Source organism: Mobula hypostoma, chromosome 25, assembly GCF_963921235.1.
Source record: "Mobula hypostoma chromosome 25, sMobHyp1.1, whole genome shotgun sequence".
Classification (NCBI taxonomy): domain Eukaryota; kingdom Metazoa; phylum Chordata; class Chondrichthyes; order Myliobatiformes; family Myliobatidae; genus Mobula; species Mobula hypostoma.
Genome location: NC_086121.1, coordinates 9,436,578 through 9,464,571, shown reverse-complemented (window position 1 = coordinate 9,464,571; position 27,994 = coordinate 9,436,578). Strand labels below are relative to the sequence as shown.

Here is a 27,994-nt window from a genome sequence, read left to right as displayed (position 1 = left end):
TTTGCAGTCAAACAAGGGTTTTGATTTGCCTTTCTACCAATCCTACAAGCAGATCTCTCGGAAAGTTTTCTTGGTCTTCCAGACCTCAACTTGACCTCCACCGTTCCTGTTAATTCCTATTTCTTAATTACATTACAAACTAAGGAAACAGCCACTGAAAACACTTTGCTATCTTCTTATAGCCTTCTGCTGCTTTGTGAGCATCATTTATTTTAATTTCAGAGTGCTAGGCAGCTGCTTAGAGGAGCCCATGGCTGCTGATTGTTGGGACAGGGTTTGAGGAGTCAGGGTATTTATAAAGCTTTGAAATTTGCATCACCTGGCCTTTCCTAAAGATGACTGTGACCAAGCCAATGCCCTAATGAGCTAATTAAGGTCTGAAACCTTGGTAAAAGTTATCTGAGAGCTCAAATTTCTTGGGGTGCCCAAACTTTTGCATGATGCTCCTTTCATTTTTTTCACTCTAAAATTGTACAAAACAAAAATAATACACTAATCTTGTTTAAAATGTTGAAAAGAATGTTTCATCTTTAACTTTATGACTTTTGGCGATCAGTTCATCTTCTACTCACTTAACTATTCACAGTAACAGAAATTTTGACCAGGGGTGCCCAAACTTTTGCATGCCACTGTATTAGTAGACACACAACTTGATTGGCAGAGCCAAGGTAATAATGCAATGCCCTCTATTTAAAATCAATGGTTAGACACATGTGGAGCTTTGGCAATATTTTAGCACTAAGTTTGCAGCAATTTAAAAATATAATTTTTTGTATACAGATTGGCCTATTTCTACTTTTGAGAAACAAAATAGGTTGAGAGATTTGCATATTGGAGGGAATGTCTTAACATTAAACACAAGACCAAAAATAGTTGCTTTGCAATTTCTACAGAGGCACTTGTCCCAGACATTATGCTAAATCCTGATGAAGGGTCTCAGCCTGAAACATCAATTGTTTATTCCCCTCTGAGTTGCTGAGGTCCTCTAGCATTTTGTGTGTTGCACTTTGTTAAATTTCACACTTTGTAACACATCAGTCAGGGCATTGAGTTTAGGCATAGTGCTGCAGTTACACAAGTCACTGGTGAGACCATATTTGGAATATGGTGCACATTTTTGGTTACCCTATTATAGGAAAGACATTGTCAAGCTGGAGGGGATGCAGAACAGATTTAAGAGAATACTTCCTGGATCAGAGGACCTGAGTTATGGGGCCACGCTCAACTTTATTTCCTGGACTGGAGGAGATTGCAGCATAGGAGAATAACAGCTGCAGCATGGCATGTATGGGCCGAATCGAGGCGTCAGGGCCCAGGCCCGAGAGCAGGGAATGAGCCAATGTTTGACCACTGGTGGAGCAGACCTTGAGCCGGTTCAAAGCAGCAGACCCGGTTCGAGGCAGAGTTGAGGTGGAAGGGCCCAGGCCCGAGAGCGAGGAACAAGCTGAATTTTGACCGAGTTAAGCACCGGGCCAAATTGGGAAGATCGGGTATGGGCCAAATCAAGGTGGCGAGTTCCGGGCCAGAGAGCATATTGAAATGGCATGACCCAGGTCCGAGAGCAATTTAAGTGCTTGGAGGGTTATGGGCTGAATGCAGGAACTGGGACTAACAAGGAGGATGCTGTTATAATGGTTGGCATGGACCAGTTGGGCCACAGGGAATGTTTTGTGGCTGTATTACCCTATGAAATAACTAGCAGAATTCTGCTTCCAGCCCTTCTCCTCCAACTACAAAAAATTACGCTAGACTGTGCAGCCATTGGAAAACTACATACAGTTCCAGTGGTGTTCAATCATTATTAATTTATATGAATGTCATCTGCACCACACAAGCTTTTGATAACACTTCAACAATACTGTTGAAAACAAATTAAAAGGGTTATTGTACCCAACCAGCCTGCTTTGTATTCCTGCACTCAATCCCACCCATCAATCTTAAACTAGTTTAGCAACCCCAGCTAAAATTGAACACAATTCCATATTAGGGCATAAAATTCAAACAGGTATTTATTCAAACTCTAGCCTTTTGACTGGATGTGCAGTTAATTAGTACAATCAGGTGGCTGTTATTACCACATTTTATAAACTTTCTATTTACAATACATCTGCAGAAAGTCTCTAGAGAAAACTTCACCAGATTTAATAAGGAGTTTCATTTTAACACACACAAAATGCTGGAGGAACTCAGCAGGTCAGGCAGCATCTATGGAAACGAATAGACAGTTGACATTTCGGGCTGAGCCCCTTCATCAGGACTGGAAAGGAGAGGGGGAAGAAGCCAGAATAAGAAGGTGGGAGGTGGGGAGGGAATACATACAGTACTGGCAAATGACAGGAGGGACCAGGTGAGGGGTCACGATATTTCATTTTGTTCTAACATACAATCTATAAACATGATCTCTTATTTAGAGTTTAAAATTCTCACCTACTATTCCCAAAGTTCAGATAGCAAACTCAGATTCAGAGAGGAGCTAGGTTATCCATGTTCCTTCTAATCTCACCTAAGGTACAATGTTGCAACAAATTTTAACACAGGAAAAGATAATTTATGGTATACTACGCAAACCATTAGGTAATCAAATGACACTTGTGGAAAACCAGTAAGTTCATAATTGTTCAAAATAATTTTAGTTACTAGATAATCCTTCCACAGGCTAATTGGGATTATACAAAAGTTCTCAGATTGATATGACATGATATTCCTATTGAATGTTGTTTTGGTCTGTTAATTACTGATAGCATGTTCCTTAAAGTGCTTATTGAATCACAGCTGCTTCACATTCACTCTTTTCACAGGATGTCAGACGGTTGTGAGGTATATTAACGGAAGAAAAGAACTCAGTGGCCACTTTATTAGGTACACCTGATCGTTAATACAAATATCTAATCAGCCAATCATGTGGCAGAAATTCAATGCATAAAAACATGCAGTCATGGTCAAGCAATTCAGTTGTTATTCAGACCAAACATCAGAGCATAGAAGAAATGTGATCTAGGTGACTTCCACTGTGTAATGATTGTGGTGCCTGATGGTGTGGTTTGAGTATGTCAGAACCTGCTGATCTTCTGGGATTTTAACGCACAAGTCTCTAGAGCTTACAGAGAATTGTTACAAGAAAAAAAAAGCATCCATGGCTGTTCTGTGTGTGAAAATGCCTTGTTAATAAGAAGTCAGAAGAGAATGACCAGACTGGTTCATGCTAACAGGAAGGCGACAGTAACTCAAATAACAACATGTTACAACAGTGGTGTGCAGAAGAACATCTCTGAATGCACAACACGTCAAATCTTGAAGAGGGTGGTTTACAGCAGCAGAAGACATTTGGCAGCCACTTTATTAGGTTACAATGTTAAGCGGTTTTGCAAATTCAGTTCATAGCAGTGGTAAACTAACCAACATACTATAACAAAATTTGGGAGGGAGGAACGGGGTTTGTTTTGCCGTTGTTGCTTGGTATGTTCTGTACTGTTGGTTGGGCTGCTATGTTAGCACCAGAATGTGGCATTACTTGCAAGCTACCTGCAGCACATCCCTGGGTGTGTTGGTTGTTAACTGATACGACACATTTCACTGTATGTTTTGATGTACATGTGATAAATAAATCTGAATTAAACATTGATGAATATATTAAAAAATCTATATGAGATAGTTTGCTTCAGACAAATACATCTTTCTTCCATTATTATAGTTACAATGAAGTGCAACCTTTGGAAAAGGCCAACATTGTGACCTGCCACTGTAAGGAACTTAAAATGCAAACTGTAAATATACATGGAAATGAATAAAATAATTGGTCCCATTATACCTGTACCGCAAAACTCTAATTGATGAGAGAAGCAAAAGCAAATACACCAGGGGTTCCCAACTTCTTACGCCATGGAGCAAAACCATTAAGCAAGGGGTCCGCGGAACCCAGTTTGGGAACCCCTGAGATATACATATTTTAGGTGAATTTGTTGTGTTCAGTGTGACAAGTGTGTGCATATAGGATTTCATCAGCTTTATTTACGTAGTATCATCACTGATGCCAGATGCAGCATAACTGGGAGACAGAATAAGAATGGCACAACTTTTAACCAATCCTAAACTTGGTAATGTTTGTCCTATGGCTTACAGTTTAACTCAATGGGAGCTACTAGGTCATTTACACCACATCACCTGGGGTGAAATTCATCTAGAACAGTCAGTCATTCAGCATGGAAAAAAGACTTTCAGCCCAAATGGTTCATACTGACCAAGATTCCCATCTACTCTACTCCCATTTACGGCATTTAGCCCATATCCTTCTAAAACTTTCATATCCATGTGTACCTGCCCAAATACCTTTTTAAATATTGTTAATGTACAGTACCCGGCCTCCACCACATCCTCTAGCAGCTCATTCTATGTACTGTCCACTTTCTAGATGAAAAAATTGCCTCACAGTTTCCTATTAAATCTCCCCCCTCTGGTGATAAGTAGGTGAAAAGAAAAAGAGGGCAGAGTAGGAAAGAGAAGACGACAGAAGGGGGTGGGGGGATTTTTACCAGAAGGAGAGAAAGATGTTCATGCCGTTAGCCTGGAGGCAACCCAGATATTGTTCCTGTACCACGAGAGTGGCATCATCATGGCAAACAAAACCGCCATGGAACAACACGTTGGAACGGGAATGGGGATAGAAATTCAAATGGTTGACCACCAGGAAATTCTGCTCTTGGCAGATGGAGCAGAGGTCCTCTACAAAGCAGTTTCACAATTTACCCCGAGTTACACCAATGCAGAAGAGGTCGCATCGGGAGCACTGGACATAGTAGCCGACCCCAACAGTTTCACAGGTGAAGTGTTGCTTCAGCTGGAAGGGCTGTTTGGGGCCCTAAATGGAATTAAGGGAGGAAGTAAATGGGCATTTCGTTCACTTAAAGAAATAAAAAGCATGTAATTATTCGAATATATGGATCTAATAAGGAGGAGGAGGAGAAGATGGCGGCGTGACGCAGCGCGCGCGGCCTCTCCGGTGATGAATATCTGTTATCTGTCAGGTAGGATGCCGTGCACAATTCTGATTTGATGGAGGCAGACATGAGAGCACGGAGGAACATCTGGTGAAACTTCTGAAATGCCTGTTTCGCTGCTGCCGCTACTGTGTAATCTCCAGAGGGGAACGCCCCGAATCCTTGGCTTTGCTTGTTGCTCGGGGGCGGGGTCGAAGTGCTCGGCAAAGATGGTGCTCGGTGTCAGAGGACTGGTCAGAGGCTCGAAGTTTTCAGACTGACTCAGAGCCGGCTGTGGTCGGGTGCTTCCAGGATGCTGCATCGGCAAGTTTGCGGCGCTGGAAGCTCATGGCGGGGGGAGTTTCTCCCTTCTACTGTCTGCGTGAGATGTTGGGGCTACTGAGACATTGAGACTTTTTTTTTTACCGTGCCCATGGTCTGCTCTATCAAATTATGGTATTGCTTTGCACTGTTGTAACTATATGTTATAATTATGTGGTCTTTGTCAGTTTTAGTCTTGGTCTGTCTTGTGCTTCTATAATATCATACTGGAGGAACATTGTATCATTTTTTAATGCATGCATTTCGAAATGACAATAAATGAGGACTGAGTGTCCCCATAATCTAAATCTAAATCTTCATAAAGTATCCAATCTGATTTGTTAGAAGAGGCTTATTAGAAAATTAAAATGTGGGTTAAAAGAAAATTTCGCACCATATAAAAAAATGCTTGTAAGGAAAATAAATTTTAGGGGTGCCAGGTATGACTGTTGGAGCCATTATCAGCATATTTGGAAGATTTGATATTATACAGAAGGAATATAATCTCAACATTCCCTGAAAGGATTTAAAGAGAAGTTTTGTCAAAGAGATGTAAAAGCATTCAGGAAAACGGGATTAGAGTAAAGAAGTATTCTGGGGGTAGGTAGATAGAGTATCATCTTCGTCAATATTCACTTTAATTCAACATAACCAAAACTGATAATCACTTTTTAAAGGCAGAACACACAAAATGCTCGAGGAACTCAACAGATCAGGCAGCATCTAAGGAAATTAATAAACAGTCTGTTTAATCATTTCCATAGATGGTGCCTGACCTGATGAGTTCCTCCAGCTCTGTGCATGTTTTGACTCAAATTTCTAGCATATGCAGATTTTTTCATGTTTGCGAATCTTTTTTAAAGATTGTTTTTGAATTGAATTGAATTGACTTTATTTCTTACATCCTTCACGCACATGGAGTAAAAATCTTTACATTACATCTCCGTCTAAATGTGCAATGTGCAATCATAGTAATTTATAATAACTTATAATAAATAGAATAGTCAATGTAACGTAGAATTCTCTCAAATCAGCGTGAGTTAATCAGTCTGATGGCCTGGTGGAAGAAGCTGTCCCAGAGCCTGTTGGTCCTGGCTTTTATGTTGCGGTACCATTTCCCGGATGGTAGCAGCTAGAATAGATTGTGGTTGGGGGTGACTCGAGTCCCCAATGATCCTACAGGCCCTTTTTACACACCTGTCCTTGTAAAGATCTTAAAGTTTAAAATCTTTCTATAATCACTCATATAAAACTAGTTGTGAGAGCAAGCCTCTTTAATAAATTCACTGCTGCGTTTCCTGAACTTCAAATGGTACTGCATTGCTTGTAAAGCATCTGCAACAAACTGAAAGGGAAGTGATATGTGCAATTTAAATGCAAATCTATCTTTCTTCTTATTCATTAATGTGTGAATGCAGGTAGATACAGCCAAAAGGTCAACAGCAATGAGTTTTATAAATACCACAGAGTAAGTGAGCAATGAAAAATAGACTACAGTTAAACTACTGTCTAATTCTAGATTACTTTTATAGAAAAGTTGATAAAGTATGACATAGATTTACCAGGACAATGTATGGTCATTTTCAGTTTCCAAGAATTATAGGCTGAGAAATTTGTTACTAAAGGAGTTAGTTGCAAGAATGTAGAGCATTACAGCATAGAACAGGCCCATCAGCCCAAGATGTTGTGTCGATTTTTTAACTACTCCAAGATGAATTCAACCCTTCCCTCCTACATAGCCCTCCATTATTCTATCTGCCTTCCGAAGAGTTTCTTAAATATCCCTAATGCATCTGCTTCTACTGCCACAACTGGCAGGGCGTTCCACACACCCACCACTCTCTGTGTGGGGAAAAAAAGTTAATTTTGACATTTCCCCCCACCCTCACTTCATCCTATCCTATCCTCCCTCACCCACCTTCTCTCTCAACTGCCAGCTCCTACTCCTCCCCTTCCCTGCACCTTCTTATACTGGCTTCTGCCCCTCTTCCTTTCCAAGCCTGATGAAGGGTATCCCCCATATACTTCCCTCCAATCACCTTAAAATTATGCCCTCTAGTATTAGCTATTTCTATCCTGGGAAATGAGAGACCAAGAAGAAATTTAAGACATCTCTTTTTCCCTAAAGTTATTCTCTCTGTGAATAGTCCATGATGACTAGTCAATCAAAACTAAGAAAGGGGGAGGATTACAACTGCCCCTACACCTCCCCCATCACTACCATTCAAGGCCCCACACAGTCCTACCAGGTGAAGTGACATCTCACTTGTGAGTCTGCTGGGATCATCTTCTGTATCCAGTGCTCCCGGTGTGGCCTCCTGTATATTGGTGAGACCCAAGGTAGATTGGGAGACCACTTCACCAAGCACCTATGCTCCATCGGCCAGAAAAAGCGGAACCTCCCAGTGGCCACCCATTTTAATTCCACTTCCCATTCCCATTCGAAAATGTCAGTCCATGGCCTCCTCCACTGTTGGGATAAGGCCACACTCAGGTTGAAGGAGCAACATCTTATATTCCGTCAAGGTAGTCTCCAACCTGATGGCATGAAATCAATTTCTCAAACTTCTGGTAATGGCAGCACCCCCCCCCCCCCTCAACATTCCCCATTCCCATTTCCTTCTCTCACTTTGTATGCTTATCCGCCCATCACTTCCCTCTGGTGCTCCTCCCTCTTTACTTCCTTCCTTGGCCTTCTATCCTTTCCCATTAGATTCCGCCTTCTCCAGCCCTTTTATCTCTTTCACCAATCTTTCCCAGCTCTTTACTTCACCCCTACCCCTAGCAGTTTCACCTATCACCTACTACCTTGTATTTCTTCCTCCTCTCCGCCCACTTTTGTACTCTGACCTCGCCTTTTTTCTCCAGTCCTGGTGAAGGGTCTCAGTTCAAAACGTTGATTGTACTCTTTTCCACAGATGCTGCCTGGCTTGCTGAGTTCCTCAAACATTTTGTGTGTGTTGAAGGGAGAGGATTCTTAATGCAGAAATCATTGCACATGTTAAAACAAAAGGTTAGTATTTGACCAAAGACAAAAGAAGGTGATAAAGGGAGATAGTTTTGGTCCATACTGAGGATAAACAAAATGGCAAAGAGCCAACTTCTTTGCTTTCATCTTTAATGGTTCCATAGCATCAAAAGGGTGAATGAGAAAGTTCTCTTAGCCAGATACTGAACTGAATTTTAAAAATTGCCAAATTCAACAAAAGGCCAGAGTACAATAGCACCAGTCAAAACTCCTCAGCAGGCAATGATGGTTTAAGTGCACAGTAGTCACCAGCTACACAGTCGCAAAGTGGTTTGCTTTTACAAATAAAGAATGCACAATAAATTAAGTGACAAGATATTTCTACTTATAGTTTAAAATTGCTGAACAGTATAGACTTCAACAACGGCAATCTTTATGCCGCTGTCTCAGACAGAACATCATTACTTGGCATCCATCATATAAATATAGTACTGAGCCTCAAAGGAGGTGGTGGTGATAAAAATAACTTTCACTAGGCCTGTGGCTGCTTCTTGTAACTGTGTAGATGTGCATTACAGGATCAATTAACACCCTGCCGGCAGAGTGATCTATTGCCATCTTGTCAGCCAAGTAGGTAGTAATGGTCTGGATTCCACCATTTTAATGATAGCAGTCATTGTTTACCATCATTACTCCTTCAAACTAACAACATCTGGAATAGGCTCATACACAGTTTATTGTCATTTAACCGTACAAACGAGACAATGTTCCTCCAGACCAAGGTGCACAACACAGTAGATATAAATAAAGTAATATTACCACAAATTAAGGTGCATGTATGACACAAGTTAAAAAGCAATGCTATCATATATGACGAGAACTGGGTGGTGCAAGGAGTTCAGTTGTGTCACAGCCTGGGGGAGGGGGTGAGGGAGTAGGGAAGAAGCTATTTCCCATCCTTACAGATTTTGTCCTAATCCTTTGGTACCTCCTGCCTGATGGTGTGGGGGGGAGGGGAGGGAAGTCAACAAGATTGTTGAATGAGAGGGATCACTGACAATGCTAAGGGCCTTGCATTGGCAGTGCTCCCGATAATATCTATGATGAATGGAAGTGAGATCCTGATGATCCTCTCAGCAGTTCTTGCAATCCTTTGAAGGGACTTGCGGACAGATGCTTTGCAATTCAACTTGGTGATGCAGCTTTCAGGACACTCTTAATGGTGCTCCTAAAAAAATTGGTTAAAATGAGGAGGTTTGGTGCCTCACTCACCTCAATCTCCTCAGGAAGTGGAGAGGCTGCTGTGCTTTTTGTTTAAACCAAAGAGGTGATGTTGTGGAGATTCAGCATGACATCTAAAAACCCTGCAAAATGTAGCAGATATGGCCCAGTCCATTGCAGGTAAAGCCCTCCCAAACATTGAGCACATCTACATGAAACGCTGTCACAAGAAAGCAGCATCCAACATCAGGGCCTCCCACCATACAGGACATGCTCTCTTCTCACTGCTGCCATCAGGAAGAAGGTGCAAGAACCTCAGAACTCACTATCAGGTTCAGGAACAGCTCAACCACTTTCAAGAATTCTTCACCTCATAGTCTCGATATTTATTGCTTATTTATCTATTATTGTTATTTCCTCTTTTTGTATTTGTACTGGATGTTGTCTTCTGCACTTGAGTTGAATGCCCTAGTTGGATGGTCTCTCATCGATTTTGTTATGGTTATTATTCTATAGATTTATTAAGTATATCCACAAAAATGAATCTCAAAGTTGTATATGGTGACATATATGTACTATGATAATAAATGTACTTTGAACTTTGTTGAGGGACCAGGCAAGCTCATCCATTATATGCACTCCCAAAAATAAAGAGATCCAGAAGCTGCTCTCAGGAATTTTTGGCTTCACCTTCTCCAGATTCATCCATGAGTTGACAAGATCTTCAGTGTTCTCACGGTAAACAAATGCAAAAGACTTGCTCTTAGTTGCACTTGACACACAAAATGCTGGAGGAACTCAACAGGTTCATCCATGGAAAAGAGTAAACAGTCGACATTTTGGCTCGAGACGCTTCATCAGGACTTAGTTGTACTTGCTGTTAGTTGATTTTCAAGGTGTACAATTTTTTGTAAACAAAATTAATTTTACTCATAATGAAAAGAAGTATTTACAATAATAAACCACACAATGCCTTTTTCTTCTTTTCGTACTGTTCTATTATATTCATACATATCAATAACTCTGTTGTCACTCATTTGGCCCCCTGGGGTGGTACACTACTACAATAATTGAGGGGCCCCTGCCTCTCCAGTAGCACAAGAACCCTACACCCTTGCCCTTCCACACCAAACCCTTGTGGTGGCTGCACCAAGCTTCACTGTGTCCCTCAGTACGTGCCCGCTTTCTGAAACGTGCTAGTCGGCAGTATTCCTCCAGGGACATCTCGGTGTGCTAGCAGACTAACATGGATTTTCAAGGCATCATGGATAGAGCTTGGGGCAGCATCACAGCGTTGCAGCCAACATAACGTGACTACAGATCCAGCAATACAGGTTCAATTCCTACCACTGGCTGTAAGGAGGTTGTACTGTATGTTCTCCCCGTAAGTATTGGAGCTCCCTCCAGATACTCCAGTTTCCTCCCACATTTCAAAGACGGGTTAGTAGCTTAGTCAGTCACATGGTTGTAACTGGGCAGAATGGGCTTTTTGTGCAGCATTTCTCAATAATGCCATGATTACTGCTTGGCCTTCCTGACCACTAAAATTTTACAGATAATGATTTCCCCAATTCTTTCAAAGTTCTGCTTCCTAAAAAAAAAACATGTATTTTATTTATAGGTATAGCACGGAACAGGCTGTTCCGGTCCAACATGCCACGTGACGCAGTAGCCATCTTATTTAACCCTACCTAATCACTTTAAACCTGAAGAATGAAATCATATTAACCTTGTAAGATCCGTAAAGATATTTCATCATAAAACCCTCACAGAACCAGTTTTTTTTGAAGTTTTCCCAAAAATAATTTGTTTTTTTTGTGGTTCTCGCCTTTCTGGGGTGATGGGAAATCAGACTAAGTCATGTCTATGGATTATACAAAAGCAGGCTTGAAAATAACCTTAAGTACTTCAAGAAATAAGCTTGAAACTTCGTATAAAGCAACTATCCCATAAATGACAAAACTCAAAAGATCTGAGAAGGCACCTCTAGAACTTGAACATGAATGTTTTGCAAGCAACGATACATAAGATTACCAGAACTTTAATATGGAAAAAGACCAATGCTCAACCAATTCAGCTTCCACCATTCATATAGTAGACATAATAGAATAAAGTGTTGACTAATCATAGAATTTATTGATTGGTCTACAGCAGACCCAACATAATGTGAGGAAAACATCCAAATTCAGCATTTCTTGCCAAATGTGCTACACCTAACCACTTCATCTCAAATTACTCATATTGTATTTCAAAATATTATTTTTTGAAAATTACTGATAATTTCCTAGCAATCCACTTTAGCTATGATGGCTTATGCACTGCTAGATCAGTTAGCTATAGATAAAAGAATGAAATAATATCGTACAGCTTTTCACATTCTCCATTTCCTTCATCTAAAACTGTTGAAGTGATCCCCAACAAACTTCTCCCATCCTGTAATTCCTTTACTTAAAGTACTATCATAGCTTCTACCATTCTTTTCTGCGTGTTCCCAGGTTTATTTTCACCCTATGTTATAACATTGGGTGGTGGGGAGATACGCCTCTACCTAAGGACGTATAAAGTGCACCTTCCTTCCGCTACCCTGCAGGTCACTCTTGGGCAAGGTGTAGCACCTGCTTAACCCTGATCAGGGTCACCTGAAGCCATGGGAGCAGGTGGCAGATGGTCCAATGAGCAGCTGGTGCATATCACAAGTCCTGGTTATGCGACCACTGATGCCAAGCAGACCATCTCTGAAGAGTACGGTTACGATCACCTGTCTTGTAAAGACACTGCCCAGAAGGCAGCAGTGGAAAACCATTTCTGTAGAAAAATTTGCCAAGATAATCATGGCCAAGACCATGATCACCTACATCATATGACAGAGCACATAACGATGTTGATGATGTGATTACAAATTGTACTGTTTACTGGAGAAACTCACTGGATTAGGCAAAATCTGTGGGGGAAAGGAATTGCTGATGTCATCAGGCCTGAGAGTGGAGAGGGGAGATAGCCGGTATAAAGAGAAGAAGGGGAGAGGTGACGCAGGAGCCAGAGGTTGGTGCAGAAGAAGGGTGAAGGATGATGCATGATCAAGCCAGGTAGAAGTGGATTAGTGAGATAGTAGCACATAGATGATGGAGGTAGAGAAGGGAAAAAAGGAGGGAAGAAAGGGAGTGGAGGTTGGAGACATCTAGGAGGGAGATAAGCATAAGCATAAAGGTTACAAAGTGCTGGAATCTGATAAGTAAAGATGGTGAAATAGGAACCACTGGGGAGAGGCAAACAATAGATGGAAACAGAACCTTACAAGGTGGGGGTTGTGGTGGAACCTATAAGTGAACTGCATCTATTGTAAGGAGAGTAAAGGTGGAGGAGAATGAGTGACAGGTGCCTACAGGTAGGAAAGGAGCCATAAATGGAAGGATTGGAAGGGGGACAAAAGGGGAACGTAAGTGAATGAGAGGGCTACCTATAACTAAAAATTCCTTGTTCATAATATTGAGTCATAGACTATCGAACTACCCAGGTAGAATATAAGGTGTTTAGAAAATAGAACAGTAATATGGTGTACAGTTTTGGTCACCATTATAGGAAAAGCATTGTCAAGCTGGAGGGAATGCAGAAGAGATTTATGAGAATACTTCTGGATTAGAGGGCCAGAGTTATGGGACGAGGTTGGCTACGCTGGATCTTTATTCCCTGGAGTGTAAGAGAATGAAGTGTGACCTCCAGAAGTTTTTAAGTTCATGAGGGAGTATGGATAAGGTAGTAATTGCCCGAGGAGTCTAAAATGAGGGACATCAAATAGAAGAGGGGAGAAAGACCTGAAATGTAATTTCTTTACACAGAGTGTAGTGAGTACTTGGAATGAGCTGCTGGAGGAAGTAGGTGAGATGGGTACAATTGCAACATCTAAGAGGTATTTAAAATAAGTACATGCAGGGGAGGGGCTTGGAGTGCTATGGGCCGAATGCAGGCAACTGAGTCAAGCCAAGTCACTTTTATTGTCATTTCAACCATAACTGCTGGTACAGTTGTAGCCCCCTGGTAAGCCTCAGGCTCGCTCAACTCGCTGTCGTCTACGGGGAGCAGCCTTCGGCCCCGCCAAACGGGGTAATCAAGTTTGTGTGGATGCTGTGTGATGTACCCCACCCCGCCAAATAACAGACAGTACACCATTAAATGATTACACTTTATAGATATTACTGGAACTATGTAATTAATAGAGATAAAATATAAAAGGAAAGTAAAATGCACCAAACTTATCAAAGTTCAACTACTTCGTGCACAACACTTGGAGCTCAAGTAACGGGGTCCTCTTTCCATCACTCGATTCCCTCCGACCACCTCGACCCACCACCTGGGACCAACCACGGTGGTCGACCAGACACTCCACACGAGTCTGTCTTTGTCTCCTCTCCTCGCTGAAGACCCTGGGCCTCGGACTCCCGCTCGGGGTCCATCCCGTCAGCCAGCTTACAGCATTGCATCTCCTCTCTCTGCCCCACTTCACCCTCGGCCCCAAAATCCCGCAAAATAATAGCTTACAGACACACAAGAAAGAATAACATCTATCCCAATTGGTTCGTTCCCTCTCTTATCAATAATATAGCCCAAACAAGTAGAGAGAGAGAGAACTCCTTACATCGCAGTCATTATTACAGAAAGGCCATTTTAATTATAACCTAACAAGAAGCCATTTAAATTAGCCTACGCAGTAACATAAAAGAAGAAACCCTTTACACAGTACACAGTAAAAACGAAACAACATTCCTCCAGGACCATGGTGCTACATGAAACAACACAAAACTACATTAGACTTCAGACCTACACGGGACTACATGAAGTGCACAAAACAGTGCAAGACAGTACAACAATTAATAAACAAGACAATAGGCACAGTTAAGGACAAATTACAATATAATAATAAATGATGTAAATGTAAACAATGTTTTAGCAGGAATTGAGAAAGAAATGAGCAAAAATTGCAAAGGGAGTGGAGTGGTGTTCAGGGTGGGGGTGGGGGTGGGGGGTGGTGTGTGTGTGTGTGTGTGTGTGTGTGTGTGTGTGTGTGTATGTATATGTATATGTGTGGGTTGGTGTCAGACTAGACTCTGGACTCTGGGAATTGAGGAGTCTAATGGCCTGGGGGAAGAAACTGTTACACAGTCTGGTCGTGAGAGCCCGAATGCTTCGGTATTTTTCGCCAGATGGCAGGAGGGAGAAAAGTTTATATGAGGGGTGCGTGGGGTCCTTCACAATGCTGTTTGCTTTGCGGATGCAGCATGTGGTGTAAATGTCTGTAATGGCGGGAACAGAGACCCCGATGATCCCTTTAGCTGACCTCACTATCTGCTGTAGGGTCTTGCAATCTGAGACGGTGTAATTTCCGAACCAGGCAGTAATGCAGCTGCTCAGGATACTCTCGATACATCCTCTGTAGAATGTGGTGAGGATGGGGGGGGGAGGGGGGGGTTGGTGGAAGATGGACCTCTCTCAGCGTTCGAAGTAGAGACGCTGCTGGGCTTTCTTGGCTTCAGGATATAGCATGGATATAGGCCCTGTGGCCCATCTGGTCCATGCCAACCACAGCATCCTCCTTGCTAGTCTCAGGTGGAGGGGCGGGGGGGAGCTGTGCGTGTGTGTGTGTGTGTGTGTGTGTGTGTGTGTAGATATACATACATATTCTTTTAACACTGTACTGCTGCTGCAAAACAACGAATTTCACATGTCAGTGATAATAAACCTGATTCGGATTAAGAATTGACTACAAAATGCAGGCAGTAAATTGTAGCAGCTGTTCCCACACCTTCTGCCCCATCCACACACTCCTTATTCAAATTGCAAAGTTCAGCATTACAATACTGGATAAGTTAATTACAAAATAAAACATTCAAGGCAATAATGAAGGCCCATTAAACAGTGGCCTTGACGGTGAAACCTGCATCCACAGTAACAGATTAAGGATTCTGTAGTCTCTACAGAAAGGCTTTGCAGGAAAATTCAACTTGGTTCCAAGAATATAATAGATTTTAAATGGATACACTGCACCAGAAGACTCAGAATCTGAAGTGTTGTGAGAACCTGACAAGAATGACTGTTAAAAACTAATTGGACTGCCCAAACTTGTGGCACTGCTCCAAGGATGGATCAAAGAACCACTTGACTGCATATTTAACAGGTTACCAAAGTCTACTGAATGCAGTTCTGTTCTCCCTCATCCTTCTCCTGGAGTAAAGGGATCTCATCTTCATTTATCTGGAGATATACTACAGTAACAGGCCCTTCTGGCCTAATGAGCAAGCTCTGCCCAATTATACCCATGTGACCGATTAACCTATTCACTGGTACGTCTTTGGAACATGGGAGGAAACACACATGGCCACATGAAGAATGTACAAACTCCTTACAGACAGCGGCTGAGTTGAACCAGGGTCACTGACACTGTAAAAGTGTTACAATAACCACTACACTGCCATGCCACACCACACCATTATTTTCTTCCTCAACAGTTTCTACATTCATAAGACTAAAAAACATAGGGACAGAATTTGGCCATTTGGCTCACTGAATCTGTTCCACCATTCTATCATGGCTGACTTATTATCCTTCTCAACCCCATTCTTCTGCCTTCCCCCTGTAACCTTTGACGTCCTTACTAATCAGGAACCTATCAACCTCCACTTTAAATATACCCAGTGACTTGGCCTCCATAGCAGTCTGTGGCAATGAATTCCACATATTCACTACCGTCCAGCTAAAGAAATTCCTTCTCATCTCTGTTCTAAAGGCACGTCCTCAATAGATCTTTCATAAACTTTGCTATCTTCAGCAAGGTTCCACCACTCAACATATCTTCACTTCCTCTTCACTGGCAGCATTCCAAAGGGCCTGCTTGCTTGACAATTCACAGGAGAGCTTGTCCATCTCTACCAATGACCCTCTACGTTATGGCACCTTCCTTGCAGGAGATGAAATATCTGTTACTTCCTATCAGCTAGGAACCCAAACTATTCAGTGATTTGCACCTCTTCTAGTTTGTTGCTCACGATGCGCTCTTCTACATCGCAAAAAGCTAATGCAGACTGGGTGACTGCTTTACAAGATTTCTATTCAAGAGTGGCATAGTTTCCATTCGCCTGTAACTTCAGTTCTCCAGCTCATTCCCGCTCTTACCTTCCTGTCTATGGCTTTCAACACTCTTCCAATGAAGTCCAATGTAAGCTTAAGAAAGAATACAACTCCTATTAAGCCAGGTCCAATGTAAGCTCAACTTAACAGGAACCAGACTTGGAGTAAGAGGGCCGAGAGTTTAAAAGATAAAGAAGATAATGATTAGCTTTATTTGTCAAGTGCATAAAATCATCGCAACATACAGTGAAATGCGTCAATGACCATCACAATCATCAGATTGTGTTGGGCAGTCGCAAGTGTCATCATGCTTCTGGCATCAACATAGCATGGCCAGAACTTACTAACCATAACCATACATCTATGAACATGGGAGGAAACCCACATAATCATGGGGAGAACCTACTAACTCCATACAGACAGTGATGGGAATTGAACCAATCAGTGATCACTGGCGCTCTAAAGCAATTGTGCTAACCACTATGCCACTGACAAGCCGTGTGAAAAGAGGAAGGTCTCTGGACTTTCTGGTGAGCTTCACTCAACAGGAGCTTAAAAGAGGCACATTTGCAAATTGTTAGTTAACACCTAATTGACAGCAGCCAATAAAATATCTTGGGCTTAACTGGAGTGGCCATTTAGTAGCCAGTATAATAGTGAGGATTTGAGGCTTTAGCACGAAGGGGTGGAGTAATTGTCTTGCATGTTGGGAATGAGTGTAGCTCTTTGAAAAAGTTTCAGTGAGAAGGCAAAGGGTAAGAATTGGTAAGGTTTTAACTTGCTTTTGATCCTTAGTCCTTAATTCAGGATAGGCAATGTAGTAGCTAGGACCGAGGAAAGCTATTCCTGTAAGACGTGGAAAGTCAAGGGCTTCATGTTCTCCCTAATGACTACATCTGGGAAATACACCCAGCCGCAGCTCTTGATGGACCTGGTGCAGATAGATGGGCTCAAGAGGCTGATGAAACAAGAGTTTTAGTGAAATGGTACACTCAAGGTACAAGCTTCTGATAGATGGATGACCATCAGAAATTACAGCAGTAGGCAGTCAGTGCAGGGTTCCCTTGTGGCCATTCCTGTCACAAACAGATATACCTCTTTGGATACTGTGGAGGGAGATGTTCTTTCAGGGGTTACGAGCAATAATCTTCTCTCTGGCACCGTGATGAGCTCTGAGGCTCAGAAGGAAAGGTGTAGTCAGACAGGACTATAAACGATAGGAGACTTGATAGTGAAGAGACAGAACATTCTGTTCAGACAGGATCATCTGTGGCTGCAGAAAAGATGCCAGGATGGTGTGTTACCGCCCAGGTGCCAGAGTCAAGGATATCTTTGAGTGGCTGCAGAAAATTCTTGAGCAGGACAATAACCAGCCAGAAGTTATTGTGCATGTTGGTACAAACAACATAGGTAGAACGAGGAACGAGGTCCTGCAGCATGAGTAAATGGAGTTAAGTAAGAAACTAACACGCAGGACATAGTGAGTGGTGATCTCAGGATTACTTCCCACATCACATGCTAGTGAGTCCAGGAACAGAAAGATAGAACATATGAATGTGTGCTGAAGAGCTGGTGCATGGGGCAGAGATCCAGGTTCTTGAACCATGAGGATTCTCTTCTGGGGCGGAGGAGACCTGTAGAAGAGATAGATCAGCTTTATTTGTCACATGTAAATCAAAACAGAATGAAATGCGTTGTTCGCGTCAAATCAGATCAGTGAGGATTGAGCCGGGGCAGCTGTGAGTGTTGCCACACTTCCGGCAGCAACATAACATGTCCACATCTCACTAAACCTAACCGTGTGGCTTTGGAACGCGGGAGGAAGCTGGAGTACCTGAAGGAAACTCTTTACATTTATTTTGACTGTCAGTTGAATAGTGGTTTAGTTGCATTCTCAGGCTCAATATTTAATATTGATAAGTAATCGTTTGGCAGGGTGACTGACCCATGGATTAAATCACCAGCTTAATCATGAGTGCTCACTTATGCTGGATGAAATTCCCGATCATAGCCAATGTCACATTTTCCAAAGGTTCTGCTCAACTCTATGAATTTTGAATGCCACGGTAGTAGCAATTAGCACAACACTATTACAGCTTAAGGCATCAGGGTTCGGAGTTCAATTCCAGTGCCATTTATAAGCATATATGTCCTTCCATTGAGTGCATGGGTTTCTCCCACATTCCACCATTTAGTAGGTTAATTAGACATTGTAAGTTGTCCTGTGATTAGCCTAGGGTTAAATAGCTAGATTGCTGGGCAGTGTGGCTTGTTTGCACCAGAAGGATCTGTTCCATGCTGTATCTCTAATAAAATAAAGTTTTGAAAAAACTTTTTCTTTTACAGCATACAAGAAAAGCTGCAAAGGGATAGAAAACTTTCAGCCTTTCCTCCTGGTCCTCTGGTTTCCTCCCACATCCCGAAGATGTCCCAGTTAGTAGATTAGCTGGTCATTGTAAATTGTCCTGTGATTAGTCTAGAGTTAAATCGGTGGCTCATTGGACTGGAAGGGCCTGTTCTGCAGTGTATATCTAAATAAAAACACAGTAATCCTATGAACTTGTTTTCAAATGTTTTGGAAAACTACAGCAATTATTTTTGCTAATCTAGGACTAATACAGAATCACCATTTTATGCCTCTCTCTGTACTGTTGATGAGTAGGTTGCTCAGAAGATCATTGGGCTCAGTTGTGTCGCAATCAGATAGGACAGCCTCAGCGAACCAGCTGGCCTTCCTACATCCATCATTAGTCTTTTAGATTGTTTTCATGTGGCATCCTTCAATAATAAATTTTCTTAATTGCACAAATACATGACGTTGGACAGGAAGCCACCATATGGTCCATTGAAACAAGTCCCCCTCTCATATACTATAGGCCCAATTTTATATCACAGAACTTCAGTGTACTGCTGCAAGTACTTATCTAACTAAACTTTGTACAAGTCTCCAAATCTACACCAATGTAAAACCTCACCTGTGCTTTACCCTTGTTATAGTAACAAAAACTTATTTTTGCATCCAAAGTACAAATCTGAATAGTAGCCCTGTGTCCATATGGAACAGTAACATGAATCAATCCTTAAAAATGTTGCTTGCATTCCTCAAGCATTGTCGTACTGCTGGGATTTATATGCTGACCACAAAATGTGTCTGCTGTGATGTTATTTTCACTCAAGCCTGCACTGAATGACTTACTGGTGTGAATACCAGGTTTAATTAAAGTAATATCTCAACAGGCCTTCTTCCCTGTCCACCTATTTTAACTGGGGTTCCAGTTCATTTGGATGAGAACCAAATATAAAGGACTCAGGTTAATTGGGACACATCGGGACCAGTACTTTTTGTCCCAATTAAGCAGCTATCCCATTTTGCCAAAGTTTTATGGAAATAGTTAAAAATATACAGTACACAAAAGGTAAACTACTGTTTAACTGAGTAATAATTTATGCATTAAATGAAATACAAAACAAATTAAAACACTACCAATACCATTACAGTACTATAAAATTGCACATCAGTTCCTAATAGTTATCGATGGAGGAATTCATCCAGTGTACGGTGCTGTGTTCTTTTGTAAATGAACAAAATCAGACCTAGTGCAGATATTGGACTGGCTTAACACAATACTTCAGACGATTGCATCCTCCAAATCTTCAGTTTCATTGTAACATTCAAGATGATTATCAATACCTTCAAATTCTTCATAGTTCCTAAATTGTTGAAGTAGTGAAACAGTTTCATTTACATTCCTAGCCATTTCTGGCATCTTTAAGCCTGAATGTTACAAGCTGCAGTACTGCTCTGAATTGTCTTACTTCTTATTTCTTGCCAACTATTAGTGACAAAAACCACCGCTTTTGAACACAAACACACGCAACTGACTCTATTTAAAACTGTTTACTCTAAGCACAGAGTAGCATCTAACGTGCACGTGACTGATGCTAGTTAGAAACTGTTCAGCAACAACCTTCTGCCCCAATTAAGTGGCATAGTGCCCCAAATAAATGAAAGGAATGCTGGCTATTTTCTCTATAAGTTTTTGTTCTTTAAAAGTTGTCCCAAATAAGTGGCTGTCCCAATTAACCGATGGCCCAATTTAGTCTTTCTTTAAACAAGCAATTTTCAAATAACTAAGAATACAGTGAATAGGTAACATACAGTAAATAGTAAATACAGTTAATAGGCAAAAATGAATAACATGTACTTTTCGCTCACAGGAACACACCATACCAAAATATTTATAATGCATTTCATGCAGTCTTTTTGAAAAACAAAGTTGCACTTAAAATATTTTCCAGAAACAAATCCTCTTATTAACCATAATTTAGTGGAGAGTTAGTGCCTTCAATAATGGATGTTCTGTGGCTAGCTCAACCATGATTTGCTTACCCAGGCAGAAGGAAACAAAAGCTTACAGGTGCTACATTAGTACTGAGTTTTGGACCCCCATCATCCAGGCCATGCATTACTGTCATCAGAGAGAAGGTACAGAAGTGTGAAGGCACACACTGAACAGTTCAGGAACAGCCTCTTCCCCTCAGCCATTCAATTTCTGAATGGGCACTGGACCCATGAATGCTACCTCACTATTTTTAACTCCTTATTTAATTTTATACATACACACACACACTTACTGTAATTCACAGTCTCTTTCTATGATTATGTATTGCATTATACTGCTGCCACAAAGTCAACAAATTTTACATCATATACGGTGATATTAAACCCGATTCTGATTCCGGTTCGGGTTCTGATTTGCTGGTTGAGAGACAGCAGCATAGTGACCTACAGCAAAGAATACAGTGAACAGTGGTAATGGTGATGAGCAGTGGACATGCCAATTTAAGAATTTGAATGCATTTATCCATTTGCCTTGTACATGCAATGTGAAAATGCTCTTAGGAGCAAATAGCATTGTTTAGGTCCTCGCGGGAGACAACCTGGAGAAAAAGGGGTGCCACGGTAGTGTAGCGGTTAGCACAAAGCTATTACAGCTCAGAGTTGGAGTTCCGCGTTCAATTCATGTGTCCTCTGAAAGAAAGTTTGTACGTACTTCCCGACTTCCCGTGAAACATCTGGGATGACCGTCAGCATGGCGGTGGAGTTTGAAAATATGAAGCCAATTTGTTCAGGCATTTTGCAACAAAATACGAAGTTCAAAGTTCTACGTAAATTTATTATCAAAGTACATACATGTCACCAAATACTACCCCAAGATTAATTTTCTTATGGACATACTCAGTAAATCCAAGAACCATAATGGAATGAATGAAATACCGCACCCATCAGGGTGGACAAACAACCAATATGCAAAAGACAACGATCTGTGCAAAAAAATGAGGAAAATAATAATAATAAGCAAGCAATAAATATTGAGAACCTAAGATGAAAAGTCAGTGAAAGTCAGTCCATAGGCAGTGGGAACAGTCCAGTGATGGGAGCGAGTAAAGTTGAACGGTTACCTTCCTGGGTAAATCAAAGGTATGGTATGTGCAACTGACAGAAAACCTATTGGTAACTTGTAAAATGAAAGTTCTCATTAAATAATGAGAGTACAAATGGCATGAGGGTTTGGGAACTGTCGAGTCTTACAGTTTTTGTTAAAGAAATTAACTACCAGCAAAGACGATAGCTTCTATATGGCTCAGATGTGATGTAGTGGAAAAGTTTACTGAAGTACTGTACAGACAATAAAATCAGATGAGGTGGAAACAGAAATGCCAAGTAGTATCTGTTGCACACTTAGTAAATATAGGAGAGCAATTCACTTAATGTCACCTTGTTGATTAAAGGTGCAACTATGATAGGTAACTGAACCCCTGTATTTTCACCTGTGATTCTGCTTGGGGTCATCTCCTATATCCGATGTTCCCAGCATGGCCTCCTGTATATAGGTGAGATCCAACATAGATTGGGAGTGCACTTTGGTGAGCACCTTTGCACCATCCACCACAAAAAGCAGGATTTCCCAGTGGCTACCCATTTCAATTCTACTTCCCATTCCAACATTTCAGTCTATGTGGCCTCCTCTACAGCCATGATGAGGTCACACTCAGGTTGGAGGAGCAACACCTTATATTCCAACTGGGTAGCCTCCAACCTGATGTCATGAACATCGATTTCTCAAACTTCCGGTAATTGCCCCCACCCTCCTTTCCTTTACCATTCCACATTCCTGTTTCACTCTCACACCTTCTCTTATCTGCCCATCACCCCTCTCTGATGCCCCTCTTCCTTCCCTTTCTTCCATGGTCTTTTGTCCTCTCCTAACAGGTTACCCCTTTTCCAGCCCTTTATCTCTTTCACCAATCAACTTCCTAGCTCTTTACTTCACCTCCTCTCCTCTCTGGCTTTCGCCCATCACCTTGTACTTCTTCCTCCCCTCCCCCCCACCTTCTTATTCTGACCTACCCATTTCCTTCCAGTCCTGAAAGGTCTCAGCCCAAAATGTCGACTGTTTACTCTTTTCCAAAGATGCTGCCTGATCTGCTGAGTTCCTGCAGATTCTCTCCTGTTTGTGATTTACCCCTCTATTTTCTAATGGTTAACTTCCCCACCCCATGCAAAGTCCCTCTTTAAATACTTGCCCATCGATACTGTGGCAGTTTGATTATTTTTAGGCTCATGCAAGATATGGCATGTACTGCAGATTATATACTTGCATGGGATTGATGAAGAGATCCCAGTGCCTAAATGAGGTCAGCAACTCTAAGCATTAGTTTACTTGCGGGATGATGTTCACTTAATAGAAAGTTGGGTTCAGTCAGAGCAAGATGGGGAACTAAATATTCTTAACTCCAATTCTCAAAAGATAGAGAAAGAAAATGGAAGTGGATGCTTTTAATCATTGATAATGTGAATTTAAAAAAAAAGAGCAGAAAGGTTTTACTGCTGAAGGTGTTCAGATGAATAGAATTGAGAAATAACAAAAAACCTGTTGTCAAAGGCAATACACTCAGTGGAACTTTATTTTGTACAAGAAATGGAATCCAGTGTTGTCTTCGGCTGCTGCAGTCCATCCATTTCAATGTTTGATGTGCTGTGCATTCAGAAATACTCTTCTGCACACTACTGTTGTAACACATGAATATCTGAGTTACTGTTGCCTTACTGTCAAGCACTGTAAAATAACAGCTCTACCAGTTGCCACAAGTTGTTTGTTTATCCAATTTCCTCAAGTCTAAGGAGGATGGCACTGTAGCACAGCAGTAAGTATAACGCTGTTACAGCATTTTCAACCCAGGTTCAATTCCACCGCTGTCTGTAAGGAGCTTATATGTTCTCCCTGTGAATGCATGGGTTTCCTCTGGGTGCTCCAGTTTCTTTCCACATTCCAAAGATGTACAGAGTCGTAGGTCACATGGATATAATTGGGCAACATGGGCTTGTTGGGCCAGAAGGCTTGTTATCAGTTATCTCTATATAAATGAAAATAAATCCATATTTGGAAATGTCAACAATTCTTCTGTTCACAGATGTCAAAGGTCCTCTCTTGTAACATTATGGTTTTGTGATGGATTTACAGATTATGATTTTTTTTTACATTGTTAAAATGAGAAAGGTTTTAAAAGTGAATGGGATGTTACTGAAAAACAAAATACTCCTCCATGCAAGCTAATAGCCCTTCACTTTTAAAATCTTTCTCATTCCAGACTATTACACTTCTAATTACCACTGCAAAACTCGCGTAACCTAGTCCTTATGATTAACTCTTTTTCTTACTACCGTTGACCTACAACATAGACTCAGTGGACACTTTATTAGGTACACCTCCTTAATGCAAATATCTAATCAGCCAATCATGTGGCAGCAACTCAGTCTATAAAAGCATGCAGACATGGTCAAGAGGTTCAGCTGTTGTTCAGACCACACACAAGAATGGGGATGAAATGTGATCTAAGTGATTTTGACAGTGGAGTTATTATTGTTGCCAGATGGGGTAGTCTGATCAGTATTGGAAACAACTCATCTTCTGGAATTTTCACACACAACAGTCTCTAGAGTTTATAGAGAATGGTGCGAGAAACAGAAAGAAGTGAGTGGCAGTTATGTGGGCGAAAATGCCTCGTTACAAATGGCCAGCCTAGTTGGCAACCCGTGTTCAATCCTGACTGCTATTGAGACTGTGAGGAACTTGAACATTCAGCTTGCGACCCTGTGCATAACCCCTCAGTGAAAAGGCGTTACGAGTGGCTACCCTTCAAATTCAAGCAGACTCACACTATAAAATAGCGGTGTTAATGTCAAGTCCTTTATGGAAATACCAATGCCCTTGAATGGAAAAGCCTACAAAACTTCGTGGATACAGTTCACCATGGGTAACGCCCTCCCCACCAGTGAGCATGTCCATGTGGACTGCAATCAGAGGAAAGCAGCATTCATCATCAAGGAACACCCCCCCCCCCCCCACCATGCTCTCTTCTTGCTGCTACCATCAGGACAAAGGTACAGGAGTCTCAGAACCCACACCACTGGTTCAGGAACAGTTCTTACCCCTCAATCATCAGGCTCTTGAACCAGAGGGGATAACATCATGTAGGTTCACTCACCCCAACACTCAACTGTTCCCACAACCTAAAAACTCACTTTCAAGGCTTTTTCATCTCATATTCTTGATATTTATTGTTTATTTATTATTATTATTTATCTTTGTAGTTGCACAGTTTATTGTCTTTTGTATATTAGTTGATTGTCTTGTGTGTCGTTTTTCATTGATTCTAATGTGTTTCTTTGTACTAGCTCAGTAGTATCAAGTGTTATTTGGTAACATGGAAAGACATAATACACAGTAACGTGCAAAAGTCTTCGGCACCCTAGCTATACATATGTGCCCAAGGCTTTAGCACAGTACTGTACTTCAAGATACAGTACTCCCACATAGCCTTCCATTTTTCTTTCATTAATGTGCCTATCTAAGAGTCACCTAAATGTTCCTAATGTATCAGCCTCTATCACCACCCCAGGCAGGGCGTTCCACACACCCACCACTCTCCGGGTATAAAAAAAACCTCTGACATCCCCCTACACTTCCCACCAGACACCTTAAAATTATGCCTCCTCGTATTAGCCATTTTCGTCCTGGGAAAAAGCCTTTGGCTGTCCATTCAATCTATGACTCTTATCATTTGTACATCTCTCATCCTCCTTCACTTCAACGAGAAAAGCCCTACTTCACTCAACCTACGCTCACAAGAAATTTTCTAATCCAGTCAGCATCCTGGTAAATCTCTTCTGGGTCCTCTCTGAAGCCTCCGCATTCTTCCTATGAGGTGGACAGAACTGAACACATCACTGTGGACTAACCTGAGTTTTATAGAGTTACAACAATACCTTGTAACTCTTGAACTCAATCTCCTGACTAATGAAGGACAACACACCACCTTCAGGACATCCTACAAGGACCTCCACTATTATAGATGGCAGCTCATAACCAGCTCAAGAGCAATAAAAGGAAAGTAAATACTGGCCTTGCCAGCGGCACCTACCTTCTTAGAATTATTCTTTAAAAAGCCCCAGGGCTTTCACTATCCTGGATACCGCATGCTAATTGGCAAAACGGCTGTTAAACAAATCTCAGCTTCTAACAATGTCTTGTTTTCAAAAACCATCAGAAAGCACAAGAATATACCAGTAATTAATTATTTAATCTGTACCCACCTCCAGGCAAGATGCAAATTCTTTTTTTTCCCTGTAGAAGACCAACCTCTAAGCTAATGAATGAAAATTAGCCACTTGAAAAAATTACAAACGCGAAGTACATCCTGTTATTTCAGTACATCATTGAACAATAAACGTCCTAGCCCTAATTCTCTACTAACGTAACTTTCTTTTAATTGCAGTAAACTGTTATTCTCTTGGGCTGAAATGTAAGATAATGTCAATTAAGATACACATTAGTAAACAATCAATTCTCAGAAAAGCAACAAAAGTTGGAAATAATGAATTCAGAAATCTTAACAACAGACTTAATGCAACAATGAAAGAGCTGATTGTGGACTTCAGGAAGGGTAAGATGAACGAACACATACCAATCCTCAGAGAGGGATCAGAAGTAGAGAGAGGGAACAGTTTCAAGTTCCTGGGTGTCAAGATTTCTGATGATCTAACCTGGTCCCAACATACCGATGTAGTTATAAAGAAAGCAAGACAGTGGCTATACTTCATTAGGAGTTTGAAGAGATTTGGCATGTCAACAAATACACTCAAAGACTTCTATAGATGTACTGTGGAGAGCATTCTGACAGGCCGCATCACTGTCTGGTATTGGGGGCGGGGGGGGGGCATGGAGATACTGCACAGGATTGAAAGAAGCTACAGAGGGTTGTAAATCTAGTCAGCTCCATCTTGGGTACTAGCCTACAAAGTACCCAGGACATCTTCAGGGAGCGGTGTCTCAGAAAGGCAGCGTCCGTTATTAAGAACCTCCAGCACCCAGGGCATGCCCTTTTCTCACTGTTACCATCAGGTAGGAGGTACAGAAGCCTGAAGGCACACACTCAGCAATTCAGCAACAGCTTCTTCCCCTCTGTCATCCGATTCCTAAATAGACATTGAACCCTTGGATACTACCTTTTTTTTTTGAATATACAGTATTTCTGTTTTTTGTACGTTTTTAATCTATTCAATATACGTATACTGTAACTGATTTACTTATTTATTATATTTTACTTTATTTACTTTTCCCTCTTCTATATTATGTATTGCATTGAACTGCTGCTAAGTTAACAAATTTCACGTCGCCTGCCAGTGATAATAAACCTGATTCTGATACTCTCAGAAGAACCAGTTTCTTAGATGTACTGCAAGTTTAAGTTAACAGAAAGTAGAAGAGAAAAGGTTCTGACAAAGGATGTTTGACCTGAAATATTAACAGTTTCTCTTTCTACAGATGTTCCCAAACCGGATGAGTGTTTCTAGCATGTTCTGATTTTGTTTGTTGAAGAGAAAAAGCCATTCAAGTCCATTAAGCTTGTCCAAATCTCCCAAATTCCAGGTGTCATAGCATGGATACAGGCCCTATGGCCCATCTGGCCCATCCTCCTTGCTAGTCTCAGTTGCCTGCATTTGGCCCATAGCCCTCCAAGCCCCTCCCCTGCATGTACTTATTTAAATACCTCTTAGATGTTGCAATTGTACCCATCTCACCCACTTCCTCCAACAGTTCATTCCAAGTGCTCACTACCCTCTGTGTAAAGAAATTACATTTCAGATCTTTCTCCCCTCTTGTACTTGTGCTCCCTCATTTTACACTCCACATCCTCAGGAAATGACTAACTTATCCATACTCCCTCATGAACTTAAAAACTTCTGGAGATCGCACTTCGTTCTCTTACACTCCAGGGAATAAAGATCCAGCGTAGCCAACCTTGCCCCATAACTCAGGCCCTCTAA

General features: G+C 41.4%; 1 protein-coding gene across 4 annotated transcripts in view; it reads right to left on the bottom strand.

Annotated features, from left to right (window-relative positions):
- pex14 (peroxisomal biogenesis factor 14) overlaps positions 1-27,994 on the bottom strand; it is a 349,841-nt gene that overhangs the window by 271,003 nt on the left and 50,844 nt on the right. The window lies entirely within an intron of this gene.